Consider the following 15,355-nt stretch of genomic DNA (forward strand, 5'->3'; position numbering starts at 1 on the left):
GCCAGCCTCGGCCTCCCAAAGTGCTGGGATTACAGGCATGAGCCACCACGCCCGGCCTCATAAATTGATCTTTAAACAAATCTTAATTGAGGTTCTCTAAAGGGAGCCTTTTAGGCAACATGCCCACTACGTGTACTGATGGCTAGGGTGGCTGGTGTCAGGCGAATCGATGTGGCTCCCCCAGCCCCTTCCTGGGAGCATCCTAGAAAGACAGCGTGGAAACGCCCGCCGCCTGGTGGTCCCCGTAGCTGCCATGGTGCCCAGCCCCGCCGCCTCACCCTGTCCTCGAACCCCGTGTCAAGCGCCCGCGGATTCTCACGTCCTCTTCTTCCAGGGCGGCGGGCGCTTCTACTGCACCTTGGCCTGGTGCTTCTTCTCGGCGTCCTCAGCCTCCGGTTTCTCCTCCTTGGCCACCTTGTAAGGCCACTTGGGTATCCGCAGGTGGCCATGACCTTGGTGCTGCCCTTCCGCGCCGGCCTCTGGGGCTGGAAGGTGGGCGCGGGCGCCTTGCTGAGGCGGACCCCAGGCACCATGCCCGACCTCAAGCTGCTCCGCCGCAGGCGCTCAGGGGCAGGAGGCTGGCCTTCCGCCGGGCGGGGTCGGCAGAGCCCCAGGACCCCGGCAGCAGGGCAGGTGGGAGGCCGGCTCTTGGGGAGCCCTCCCAGGAGCCCGCGGCCACTGGTCAGGGCCGCTTGTGCTGCTCTGTGCCCTCGGCTTCACCGGCCTCCTGCGCCTGCCTCCCCATCCCCCGCCGCGCCGCCAGAATTTCCTGAGCCACCAGGATTTCCTGCATCGCCAGCCGCCTCTTCCCCACGCACAGGGAGCACTCGGGGCACAAGGTCTGGCACGCGATGGCCACGGCGGGGCTGTTAGAGGCTGGTGGTCATCCTGACCATGTGGTCCAGGGCGCCCCGGTCCTCCGGGCCACGCACGGAGCGCAGCGTCAGCGCGGACAGCTCGCAGTCCCTGAGCCTCTGCAGGCTTGTGCCCTGGAGCGGAGGCAACTCAAGCTGGTAATTTTCCCCCAACCGCTCCTGGCAGGGGCCCTCCAGGAGCCTCTGCATGAGGCAGACGTGTAAGTGGCCACACCTCTGGCGACATCCCACGGCGGGGCCCTCGCGTGGACACCTGCCCCTGCTAGCTCAGGGCTCCGATGCGATGGGTTCGACCCTGCATGGCGGCTTTCCACCCTGGTGCATGCATCCTTCAAGGTCAAGACCCAGGACATAGTTCAACAAGTAGTTGGTGGTGATAGCGTGCCCTGACTGGGCCAGAACAGCCTCTTTAGTAAAACAGCGCAGGAAAGTCATGAAACAGATCCTCAGCTCCTTTCTTCATTTTCACTTTAATTGCGTGATGCCTCTATGTCCCTCTGATGACATCTTTCCTGGGGTCTGGGACTCTGCTGTTCTTCAATGCCTACTGTGAAAGGTTCCTGGCCATCATCAGCCATGAAAACCTCAAAGCCCTCCGTCCTCAACGTCGGATCCCTGGGCCAGTGGCATCAGCCTCACCAGGAAACCTGTTCTTCTGCTCATTCTTGGGCCCCACCCCAGGCCTATTCAAAGAAAGACTCCAGGGGCAGGGCCTGGCAGTCTGTGTTTCCACCAGATCTGTGTTAAAGCTCACATGAACCAGTCCAGGTGATGCTGAGGCAGGAAGTGCAAGGCTGAGAGCCAGTGTCTAAGGCAACTGTGCCCATGGGGCCAGGGGCAGCTCATGCCTGTGCAGCTATGATTAGGGTTGCGTTCCCTTCCCTGCCCTGCCAGTTGACGTCAATTTGGGGGCACTCAGCTAAGGCCACCACGGTATATCCACAAAGCTGTGGTAGCAGGAGACATTAAGGCCAGTCTAGCCATTGTGGTCAGTCTCCTGTGCCTTCTCAAAGCTCAGCGCCCGCAACACCAGAGTCTGCAGCAGCCCCACTGCTCCAGGACGCCCTCCTCCAGGACGCTCTCCACGCCCTGGACGCCGTGCTCCTCCTGGTCCTGGAAAGGGTAGAAGGAATCGTCCCAGGCGATGCTGCGGGTGTGGGGCAGACAGGAGAAGTCCTGGAACTCTTTGTAGTCAGCGCGGTCCTCCTAGACCTGTGTTCCTAGGAGTGGGGACAGCGGTGGCGGGGTCATGCAGCGCGCCCCGCCACCCTGCGGCTGGGTCCCAGCCAGCAGCACCACACAGGCGGCCGGAGGCGTGGGCGGGAGGGGGGGGAGGCGTGGGTGGCTGGCGAAGGCTCTGGCCCGGAAAGCCTGGTGGGCGCCAAGGTCCCTGCTTCTTGCTTCTGTGTCCCCAGGGAAGCCCTAGCTCCGCCCCCAGCCCGGCGGAAACCTCACTTCTTTTACATTATTGTTTGTTTTTATTTTAATTTTTTAGGACATTGATAAAATCACTTTCTGATTTTTGAGATTAAAAATTAAATAATTTTCAACTTTACCCTTTATTAAATGTTTCACTATTTTAATGCTTTTATTTTTTGTATACTTTAATTATTGTCATTTATATCTTCAATTATTATAGAAGAATTTTAGAAAAGTCTTTTCACATAATAAAGTCTAATTAATTAACTATTATTTATTCTCTCCTCTACCTCATATACGTACTTTAACCTTTTAGAACACTTTGTTTTGAGACTGTTGTTACTTATGTGACATTTTAACTATTATTCTTCACTCTTCTAGTGAATTTTTAATGTCATTCAAAGGGTACATCTTTCTATACTGAGAATTAAACATAGTTCTCAACAATATTCTCAAATATTAGGAATTTCACCTTCCAATGGCATGTTACGTATGTTCTCCTTCCCTTCTAATGCATATTCCCCGCCCCCCGCCCCCTGCTAATTTTGTATTTTAAGTAGAGACAACGTTTTACCATGTTGAACAGGCCAGTCTTGAACTCTTGACCTCAAGTGATCCAGCTGCCTAGGCCTCCCAAAGTGCTGGGATTGCAAAAACAGCAACTAAATGCTGGAATGATGACCGGGAACTTGTCTAGAGTCTCCAGTGATTATCCTCCTTATAACAAGGCAGAAAGCCTTCCTCAGAATTATCTAGACTGACATTACTCATTGTCCAGACCTGTTAACAGACTCCTGCAACCAGTGCTGTGAGTCTCAAATGTGCTCCTTCAGTAATGCAGTAGAAGGCCTGAGTTTCCACATGGTAGTATCCTTCAATGCCTGGAGACTTTTAAGGCATAAGAACGTATTGACTCTATGAACTATATGTTTTGTAAAATGTCAGGTTATGTGAGGTGTTTGGACAAATTAAGTTTCAGGGTGATATCCACTATTGAGACAGAAAATTAGTCTAAAGAATTAAGACCTCAAAGTCCAGAATGAGAAAAAAATTGTTTTGCTTAGAGCCTCCTTATAATTGTCCTACTTGTTTTATAGATATAAGCACTAGAGGACAAGCTCTACCTGATATAGCTGGCCTAGACATATGCGGATTTAATTGTAGAAGAAAGAATTATACCTTTCAGGTAAAATGGCTACAAATAATAATTAGTTGCTGTTTTTGAGACAAGTTCTTACTCTGTCACTCAGGCTGGAGTGCAATGGCGCAATCAGAACTCACAGCAGTTTTATACTCCTGGACTCAAGCAATCCTCCCAACTCAGCCTCCTGAGAAGCTGGGACAACAGGTGCGCATCAACACTCAAGGCTAATTTTCTGTTTATTTTCTGGTAGAGATAAGGTCTTACTATGTTGCACAGGCTTATCTCAAACTCCTGGCCTCCAGTGATTTTTCTGCCTTGGCCTCCCACAGCACTGGGATTATATGTATGGCCCCTGTAACCAGCTTTAGATCAATTTTATTTAATACAGATAGCTTCCCAACTAAGAACATTTTATTAGAATTCTCTTAATTCAGCAAAGCGTTGTTATTACTGACCCAGTCTTCACTTATTTTCAGCTTAGATGCAAGAACAAAATTATCTTTCTGTTTTAATTTGTTTTATTTTATATTTTCAAGGTGCACAATATGCCGTTTTGAGATACATGTGCATAAGGAAATGATTACTATAATGAAGAAAATTAACAAATCGATCATACCACTTAGCTGTGCTTCTTTTTTATGATAAGAACACCAAAAATCTAGTCTCTCAGAATATTTCCCAAAAACAATACAAGATTATCTAATATACCTACAGGTTGTACATCAGATTCATTTATTCTACATTATGGCACCTTTACCACTGTTACCCTTCATTTACCTATTTTCTTCCCATGAATGTAACCACCGTTTTTAATGTATTGAACTTTTCAAAATCGATTTCAAATATGAGTGGGACCATGAAGTATTTTTGTCTGTGCGTCTGTCTTATTTCACTTAGGAAACCTGCCATTTACATGTCTCCTAAATTTAGTACAGAAATAAAGTGCTAGTCAAGAATGTGTCTCACTTTTGTTAGATTAATTTTTTCCAAGTTATCCTCTTTATCAATTTTTACTTTTTGTACTATCGAAGAGTGACAATTCTTGTATTAAAAGAAACTATAACCAGGCTATTCATAAATAACTTCTTTGAGAGATAAAAATCTCAGGAAGTTCAAGATTTCTGTATTAATGATTGACAATGTTCTTAGTGGTCTCTCTTAGACTTATTTCGATTGTAAGTAAGTCTTGGTGATATTCTAACATAAATTCTGACAGGTGAAGAGAATAAATAAATTAAGTATCTCTAGGAGAATCAACAGAATAAGATTATCTTGGTTAAATGGCTAAGAAAATATGGTAAATAGACACAAAAACTTTTTCATCTTCCAAAATCAGAGTCAAATACTAAGTGATGGTAAAGTAGCTAATTCTGTCTTCCTGCCAAAGTGAATGTGAGCTAAATTAGAAGAATGTCAGGAATAAATTTTTCCTTGAAATCTAACAACAAATAATGTAATTAAATTATGAGGCTTTGCATAGAGTTTTAGCATCAACAGAAAAGCTCACAAAACATAGGTGAAAATCAAAAGGAGTGCTGGGTTGGAGCCCTGAGGTGAATAATTTTATCAGCTCAGATCACTTGGAAAAAGGCAGCGAGTCCAAAAGAAGCTGGTGATAGGCTTTCTCTCTGCTAACTCCTAATGTTCTGCATGAAATATGTGGAGACAGAAGAGAGACAGTTTATTATAGTCTACGTGATATACAGTGAAGGAATAAGAGAATCTTTCTGATAATTATCTTCAAAATTTGGAGAATCATTCCTATCAAAATCGTTCATTTAAGGGACTAAAATATAAATAAGATGTTTCTTGCCACATAACCCTCAACTAGCCAGGCTCTAAAAAGGATGACACTGGACACCTCGACAGTGGTAAAAAGCAGGGTTTACTCACTCTTGAATCACTAACAACTGGTGCTAACCTTAGGCAGCAGCTTATCTATTTGGTTGAGGTTCAGCTTTGTTTCATTGAACAAATCTCTTGGGTGAATTTCAGTTGTGCCAGTCATTTAATTTGTTTTCTGAATCAAATGATAAGAATAAATATGGTTTAGAGTGTAAACAGCATTCCCAGATACATTACCACTTAGTGTCCCATCTGCCTAATTTTGAACCTATAGGACAGGAATAAAAGCATTGTGAGAAACACCTGGTAATTTCTTCACAGCCAAATACTCTTGTCCCTCCTACTTTTCTTCTGGCTTTCCTGCTGCATGGGACATGGCAATAAATGGAAGTTTCCTGCACAAAGAGGTAAAATTCACTTGTTGAAGATGTCAGTCTTCTTCTTGACCAACTCCTATATTGGTACAAAATGTGAGAGAAATGCACCTTCTGAATCATTTCAAATTCGTGGTCTTTGTTAGAGCACATAAGCCGGTGCGCTAGGAGACGTAGCTATTACATTCTTTTATAGAATTTTCCATTCTGTATCACCTGGATTCTTATTTAAAATGTAAACAAAGTTTGTTCTTTGTACTGCATAAGGAGGTTTATACCACTTTATGCTTAGTAAGTAATTAAATTTATATGTCAGTTTAAATAAGGACAGCCTCCATTATTCTAAGTCTTGTTCCTGTTCCCCATCATCTTATATAGGAAGCTTCCTCTTTCGATTATTTCTATTAAAAAACCTAAGACAATTGAAATCAACCCTGCAAAATTATGCTGCAATTATTTTAAACCCTAACATAATAGTGTTATCTTTGATATGAATCTGAAAATCAATTTATTTCTTATCTTTTGATAGATATTCATTAGTATGTTCTATCCTATTTTGTTACTTATATTTTGGAAAAGTTTCTTAATGTTAGAATAATATTTATACATATTAACTCCTCTACTTATCCATTTACTCATCTTATTTACTGTGTGATCTATTCTAAAAATTGCATTGAATAATTGTAATATATTAGCAAAGAAGACAAATACTGCCATTGCCCCCTTGGAATTTTCAATCTGCGAGTAATAAGTACAAGAGTTTTCTGAATATTATAATCTGATATAATATATTCAGAGAAGATGTAATAGCAGAGCAACCCGGCACTGAAAAACTGTTGTATGAGCTGAAATGTGATTAATAACTAGGATGTTGAGAAACAATAAAGTCTGTGAGGTCAACTTAACTTGCTCAGACTTAAAAAGAAAATAAGCACGCTTTTTATTCTTTGTAAGATAAGATATCCACCACTTCATTATTCTACCCCAGGCTGGTTCAAATATACAACTAAGACAAATGATTTACAGTGTGTACAAACTGAAAACATACTCTCTGAAAAAGGAATCAGATTAAAAAAAGAACTTACATTGTATGATTTTATTTACCTGAATGCAAAAACATAAAAAGTAGATTAAGTGCTGTCAAGGAATAGGGGAGGGTGAATGGAGAATAAGTGTTAATGTGTATGGGGATTCTTCTGGAAGTGATAAAAGTGCACAGGCAGTAGAGAGCTCTGATGCCTGCACAAGTGTGATATACTAACAATCTCTGAATTAAATACATTAGAACATGACTTGCACGGTAAGTGAATTAATCTCAAAAAAACTAGTACAAAAGAAATTATTGATGTTCTAGTAAAGATTCCACAATAATTTATTAATTAAAATAACTTAATTAACAAATGTACAGATTCAAGGTGGTTATCCCATTTATAACCATAAAGTAATTACATTCCATGAAGTTACAATGAGCTCACAGGCTCTCACACTTAGGGTCTTAGGACACTATTTGCCTCATATATGGGACGTCACAATAAATCATCATGAAACCAACTTTTCATGTACAACCAAAGCAAAAGAAAGGCCTCAGAGGGGAAGAGAAGGAGGAAGGAAGAAAACCATAGATAAGAGAACCTTTAGAAACATCAAAAAACCTCACAGATCCATTATCATAATCCAGAAACACCCCAACCCGACCCAGAGGCATTTGCACATACTGAATTAAAGGTGGAGAGTCGGTGGAGAGACTACAGTGGTTGCTCCTTTTTGAGGAAATTTAAAAAAATGTTTCATCAGAATCAATAACGATATTGGCATCTGCAGTCCTGAAATCTCTACAGACTCCCAGAATCCAGTTGGAGGAGAGGGTCACATCCACCTCCCAGAAATGCCTGTGGGAGGTGAATGCTTGTGCTCCCCACACAGCAAAGCTCTCCACTCTCTGGGGATCCATGGGAGCACTGAGATGGTCATCTCCAAATATCACATATCTCACATCCTCAGAAAGGCTTATATAGCAAGGAATCATTTCTGTGCTCAGAGCATTATCCACTGACAGGGAAAAAATATTATATTAGTGAGTGCTATGAGGGACAGAGGCTCTGTGGCCCAATTATTCACTTCATTTGCTCTTCCCAGAAAATACAAAAAAAAGGAAGCCAAGAGAGTTCAGCCCCATGCATCCATGAAGATGAAAAGTTATTACACCTCTACAGCACATACAATTATGTATTATTCCTTAAATAATAGAGAAAAAACGTGACCATCTCACTGGGCAAAGTAATGATTTAATGTCTGTCTCTGCATATTTTGTTTCAGGACATATCTAAAATGTTTTCTTTCTTCAATAGAAAAATCTTGTATTATTTGTCTTTAAGATCATCAACAGGTAGACATCAATTTGCTGTGATGTGAGAATTTATTGGAATGTAAGTAATGCCTCTTATAGTCTCACACATATAAAATTTGGTAGAAATTAACACATGTAAAATTTATAAGTTTCTGAAAAGAATACTCTGGCTTTACATTATCTGTTTAGCTCCTGATTCAATCTACTCTGGGTTCCTGCCCTCTGCTACTTAGACCTGCTCTCTAGAATGAGCCTAACAGGGTTAAGTCTCGTTCACAGATCCCTCACTTTTCACTTGTTACGAGATGTATCTGATGGCATTAGAATTGTCCTGATTATGGATATTTTAGTCATTTTCTTTGTTGATCAAAATGTTCTGATTTTGTGGTAACTTGTAGAATGCATGTAAATGCACATAGAATGGAAACAATTAAAAACCATTATGCCAAATCTAAGCCATCAAAATTGAATTAAATTGAATAAACACAAAATACTGATGCCACCATGAGAACTAGTGTCTTCATAACTACATGATCTGAATATTCTTTGTCCTCTTATTCTGCATATAAAGTGTGTATCTTTACATTTTCATCAAACTGTAAGTCAGGAAATTGAGTTTCGATCATTGTAATACTATGCAGGTAGAGAAGATGCACATGTCTTGGAAAAGAATGTATTACCTACATGTCAAAACTAATAAAACTTAAATGGGAAAAGCCTCAACCAAGGGACCCAATAAGGAAATAATTTGAGGCTGGACTGCCAAGCAGCTGGCTCTTACCTCTGAAGTTGTTGAGCATGTCTAGGACTCCAGTTATGCTCCATGAAGTGAGCTCTGGGTTCACTGGCTGGGGCTTTTGCATCTGTGCAAAATCAGTCCTGCAAAAAAATGGCCTCAGCTATTGTTCCAGGCCCAGAGTTAATCACACAGTCATACAAAGGTATCACATTTTCATAAAAGATGTTTCCTCAGAATTCTGCCCGTTTTGGTTAACTGGTTGTACATTTTATTCCACACTCTAGGGTCCATAAGGATGTTACTTTTTCTAAATTTTACTTCCATAAAAACCCAATTTCCCCAGATATATTATTCTCAGACATTATAGAACTTCTAAAATCATTAAAAGTCATTGCCTCCCTCTGCCCATCACACCCCCTGAGGGTAGGCAGAAATCTTGGGAATATTTCAGAGAGCAGAAATCTCAGACAAAAAGCTTTGGGACCTCAGGCTGCAGTTGTCATGAATGCTAGTCAGTGTCTGACAGAGAATGTTCACTGAGACAAAAGGCTTTAATCTTTTGTGCAAATCAAAGGAGTCTAACTCCAGCCTGAGAACCCTGCTGCTGAGGGTCCCGAGGTAACCATTTTCCTGAGGTCCTTCCTAGAACTGGGTGTACGGTGATGGAGCAGGCCCGGGTCACTGAGGCTTTTAGGACCAAAACATCCCTCCTCAGCCCATCCTTAGGGAATCTCTCTCCTCCTTCTGTCTTTTTTTTGTTTTTTAACCTCTGACCCCTCTAGAGTAGAAGACTCCTCTATGATTCCTCAGAGTAATTTTGTATTAAGATCTGTGGGGTATGGCTGGTCAGGATGGATGAAATGGGAGAACAAACTTCCTAATGGCAAATTGTTTTTATGTATATTTTAATTCATACAAATTTTAAGATGAAAACTTTCCAGACCAAAGAGAAGAAGACCTCAGGCCCTCTTTTGAAACAAAATTGGAAATAGCCCCTGACAACGATGTTAGTACTCAAAATGTATACATCCCCTTCATTCACAAGAGAACAAACTTTTCCCAAATAGCCTTGTTTTTAGTGTAAACTCACCTTGCTGATACATTTCCCACATCCGGCAAAAAAACAAAAGATAATGTTAATTATGAGAGATTTTTCCTTCTGCATCTTTTCTCATACTCTTGTTTCTTTGTTTTAGTGTTTTAATAATGTATATCTTTTTTATTTCCTGCTAAGGAATCATTCAAGACTACATTAATAACAGAACCTCAACTAAACAATAAAAAGCTTCATCAGTGGGCATTAAGAAGAAAGGAGCTCAGCAAGAGATGGTGGAGTAAAGCAAAGATATCTAGGTTTCCAGTGTCATTAATTTCCTAATCTTATTTCCAAGGAAAGCTCTGACCCCATATGACAACTATTAAAACAAAACAGAGAACCATATGAGAAACAGTACATGGACACTGATGAGCAGCTTTGAGAAATCTTGCCCAGGCAAGGGGAAACCCCTCAATGTCTTCAGCAAATCACTGCTGTCTGGGAGATCAGAGTGAGGAGGAACTAGGGCATGTAAATGGAATATTACTAACCTTCCCCTGGCCTAGAGTTCTAATGATTTTGGATGATCTCTCTGTGTGGATAGTACTCCAAATTATATTGAAGAGAACTTTGTTATATGTTATCAGCTAAAATGGCAAAAATTTCCCAAAGATTATCAAAGTATGCAGTAATAAGTGAATGGAGAAATGTAATGGTGGAAGTCAGACAGCATGTGTCACTTAGCTTAGAGCAGTGACATATGCAGGTGATATTTGCATGTCCTGGCAGCACTGTCCAGCAAAGGCTTCCTGTCTCTGAGGATGGACCCTCCCTCTTCACCTGGAGCAGCTCCAAGTCAGGCATGCAGCATGTCTCCCACAGCTCTCCGTACATGTCTTTCATCCCTTCTAAATGTTGGGTCATTCTCACTTGACTGTCTTGTAGTTGTTGGAAAAGCTCTTTTGCTTCTCTTTCCAGTGCCTGCAATTGCAGTTGCTCCTCCTCTTCGAGAAATATATGCATCTTTTGATATTGAATACTGATTATCCTCTTCCTTAATAACACATAGTTCTGCAGAGACGTTTGGTTAAAAGGATTACATGTTCTCACTCTCAATAGAAAACTTCAAATAATTATATGCTGGGTGTAATCAAGCAACTTAGAAACTTTCTGCCTCACTCTTGCAAGGAGTCTTGAACATTTGCTATCTTCTTCTGTCCATCTTTTTCAATGTTCATATTCTCTCTCCCTTTTTAAATCAAACCTTTATAAAGACTCCTGGTTTCTGTCACTGTGACGCTTCTACACATTTGTTACTGAGTCAATTATTTCCTCTATTAATCTCTCTTTTAGGATTTTTCCATGTCTGATTCACCTACATGTTAAAAAAGGTTTAGCCATACACCATATTATGCAATTTTTTTTTACTTGTACCACATTTTTACTCTATATACTATTCTATTTCTTTCACCTTCCTCACACCCAATCTTAGTGAAATGTTGTCTCATCTGCAGTGTCTGAAAAGGTTTATACCAACCTTCAAATTTGAACTAGAATACACATCATTCTGTTTATCCAATATACTAGAATTAATTTGGCTAGCTTGTGTGGGCTTCTCTGTTTGCAACTCCTATTATATCAATTGAAATCACTACATTTTCTTGGGAAGAAATCACTATCTTTCAATGGTAGTTTGAATTTAGCTAAAAATTAAAAGCTAACATTGTGTTTATTTGCATAAAAACAAAGAAAGCATTTTCATTCTTACCTCTAACGAATGAAATTTGCTAGTTTCCTGATTTAGATTGTTTCGTGTCTCTTGATTGATTTTCCATAAATAGTTCATTTCCTTTATAAGTTTCTCCTGCAAAAGAAGCAAGAAGCTGCACCCATTAATGGGTGCAGGAAATCAACATGGCACATGGATACATATGTAACAAACCTGCACATTGTGCACATGTACCCTAAAACCTAAAGCATAATAATAAAAAAAAAAAAGCAAGAAGCTTAGCAATAATGAAGACAGTATAGTAGATTTCATCCCCTTATCAATAAAAAAAAGACTGTAATTGAAAGAAACATAAATTAAGTTAGAGTGGAGTGGTCAGATTTTTCCAAATTAAACACATTTGGTTCTAATAATTTAGATGTGAAAAGTGATAGAAACATAATAGAGAGTTTTAAGGGACCCTTCAGATAATATCATCAATTTTCTGAGAAACTGGCTTTTATATAACCTGACTTTGGAAAGTGTTCTTGGTGCTGGCCCCTGCTCCACAGCTCCATTCTATATGTTTGAACAATGTTTCTAAGTAAATCTCCTTAGGGAAGTCTCAACGCAGCTATGATTAGAGTGCCAAATTAGTCAGCAACATTGAAAGGACACATTTATGTGTCATGATTGACATGGAATTATCACCACCTCCACCATCTGCATTCTCATCACCATCATTATCATAGGCCCTCATCATTCTTATTTGGGATTCTACATAATTCAAACTGCCTTAGAGGCATCACGTACCCTGCATTCCTCAGCAGCCCATCCTATTGGGCTGTGGCTGTGAGCCATGTGCTCTGGTGACTCAGAGCAGGGCCCACAGAGCAATCTATTGTAAGCCTCACAGAAGAGTTCCTTAGTCTCCTCATGGAGCACACCGATATTGTCTGAGCTGTTGATGTTCTGAGGTCTGGTCTGTCTGGCTAGGGAAGCCAGCTTTTTGAGTGCCACACTGGTGTTGAAGTTGGGCTTCTCTGAGATTTTTCTGCACAAGGGCAGTGAATTGGTGCTGTGCCTTCTTCTGAGCAGAGGCAGAGGCAGGGCCTGCAAAAGCTGTGCCCACAGTCAATGGTGACCGGGTCTATCAGGTATTTCATGCAAATGCAGCAAATGAGCTCATTCTGGAAGACTCGCAGGGCATCTGAATCCGTGTTTCTGAAAATTAAAAAAAAAAAAGTGAGAATTTCTTTCTCTTATTTTATTTGCCCCGATGAAAAGGAAAAAAAGGCTGGCGGACAATTTTCCTTGTCTACTTGAGCTCTGTCCAATATGTCTAATAATTTAGCTCCAGTACAAACTGAGACATAGTAAATTCAAACATGCTGAATTTATAAAGTTTTCCCTCAATAGTCATCGGAGATTCAGTCCGGGACTCCCTGAGATACCAAGATCCTAAGATGTTCAAGTCTCTTATTAATAAATGGTGTGGGATTTGTATGTAACCTAAACCTATCCTCCTGAATACTTTATGTCTAGATTACTTGAAGGCCTAATACAATGTAAATGCTATATAAATACTTGTCATGCCATACTGTTTAGGAACAGCAAGAAGATTAAAAATATGTACATGTTTGGCAGGGCACGGTCACTCATGCCTGTAATCCCAGCACTTTGGGAGGCCGAGGTGGGCGGATCACGATGTCAGGAGATCGAGACCATCCTGGCTAACATGGTGAACCCCGTTTCTACTAAAAATACAAAAAAATTAGCAGGGTGTGGTGGCACCTGCCTGTAGTCCCAGCTATTCGGAGGCTGAGGCAGGAGAATAGCTTGAACCCAGGAGGCAGAGGTTGCAGTGAGACGAGATGGCACCACTGCATCCAGCATGGGTAATAGAGTGAGACTCTGTCTCAAAAAAAAAAAAAAAAAAAAAAAAAAAAAAGAAAGTGCATGATCAGTACAGCAGCTTTTTCTCCCTGTAAATATTTTTTATCTGAGATTAGTTGAATTCACGGGTATGAAACTTATGGATATGAACAACCGTGATGCAAATGAGAAAATGAGACAACAGGCATTTTTGTTAAACAAGCTGTGCTCTCAATCATTCCCAGTTACTTAGACAAGCTTAAAGCCTGGGCAGAGGGTAAAAGCTGGGATGATTTCTGAGTCCCTTATATAAGCTAATTAATGAAGAAGCACATTCTGAATGTCATCCTGTCTCTGTCATTCTATCTCTCTCAATGATTCCATGATGATAATATATGAAAGACACTCAGTATCTATGTATTATTCTATACTCCCTGCCTCCAAACTCACCTAAGAAGTATGCTCAGACAATTATAAATAAAGTAGCTTTTATCTAAGATTGATTAATCAGAGTGGATTGTCAACTCCTAAAATTATCAATCATTAAATTTGTCCTTTTAACTTAATATCAAAACTCTTCCTTTCAATACATTAAATGTAAATAATACCTATTATTTTTAATTAGGAAAGTTTTCCATAGTCAATTCAGATGATTAGAGAGAAACACTTTCACATTCTGAAATAGCCAATATTTCACCTATAATAATTAACAAGAATTAATCAACAATTAATTATCTTCTAAAATAACAAAAAAATGAAGATATGTATTAGGTTTTCCACTCTACGCTAGAAAATCCAGAAATGCAGTTAACGGAAGCGTGGCTGCCAATTCACCTTTCCCCTTAGTGACTTGAAGTTGCAGCTTCTTGGGAGCCCTTGCCACTTGGTTAGATCTATTGATCTATTTTCTTTCTTCTTCTTTTTTTTTTTTTTTTTTTTTTTTGTTGTTGTTGAGATGCAGTCTCACTCTGTCACCCAGCTGGAGTGCAGTGGGCGATCTCAGCTTACTGCAACCTCCACCTCCCAGGTTCAAGCAATTCTCCTGCTGCAGCCTCCCGAGTAGCTGGTATTACAGGCGCCCAGACCATGCCAGGATAATTTTTTGTAATTTTAGCAGAGACCGGGTTTCACCATGTTGGCCAGGCTGGTGTCTAACTCTAGACCTCAATCGATCTGCCGCCTTGGCTTCTCAAAGTGCTAGGCTGCAAACATGAGCCATCATGCCCGGCCGATTAAATCTATTTTCAACAGCTTTCAAATCTAGTCTGCAAACTGCAAATTTTTGAAGAGGCAGCAAATAAGACCTTTGCAACAAGAATTTTCAAAATAATTCAACATTTTTAACATCACTTTGGCTACATTATAACCACTACTACATGCCGACATTCTATGAACATTTTAGGTATTTATGGGTTCTATCATTGCATGAAACTATGGAAATATATCTTTTCACACTTAAGAAAAAATCTAACAATACAGAAAACAGTCACACAAAAAGAATCAAATAGCAAGGGAACACAAACCATATCTTACAAACTGAAGATACTTTATATTGATTTTCCGTAAAATCACTAAGACAGTTATTTGTTTGCTTAGAAAAGACCCAAGCATGCTGCCAGGTAAATTTAAGTATTTTTAAGAGTAAAAGTGAGCATGATGGTTTTGCTGCACATTTTATACTCACAAGGCTACTATGAATGGTCTCAGTCTAGAAGCTCTGTAGACATCCAGATTAGAAGTAACTCCTGGTGCTCCAAAGCCAGCAGCCACAAATCCAGTGGGTCCTCACTGAAGGAGAGAAATCTCTGGACAAGCATCCTTTGAAAGTGTATGGGCCCTCGAAAGACCACACCCACTTCCTGAGGTGGATTAGATTGCATAGAAACCGGTAAATTGGCTGATTAGGTTTATGAAGTATTGAAATCCACACTTGGGGGCTCAAAGCTCAACAGACAAGTTTGGAATGAGATGCAAGAAAGTTGACTTAACACAG

General features: G+C 40.6%; 2 pseudogenes; both read right to left on the reverse strand.

Annotated features, from left to right (window-relative positions):
• Window positions 1–238: 238 nt before the first annotated feature.
• LOC115834184 lies at window positions 239–5,446 on the reverse strand (annotated as a pseudogene).
• A 1,766-nt stretch (window positions 5,447–7,212) lies between these two features.
• LOC115834185 lies at window positions 7,213–12,711 on the reverse strand (annotated as a pseudogene).
• Between the last annotated feature and the right edge of the window lie 2,644 nt (window positions 12,712–15,355).

This window comes from Nomascus leucogenys, unplaced genomic scaffold, assembly GCF_006542625.1.
Source record: "Nomascus leucogenys isolate Asia unplaced genomic scaffold, Asia_NLE_v1 001479F_35004_qpd_obj, whole genome shotgun sequence".
In the NCBI taxonomy this organism is placed as follows: domain Eukaryota; kingdom Metazoa; phylum Chordata; class Mammalia; order Primates; family Hylobatidae; genus Nomascus; species Nomascus leucogenys.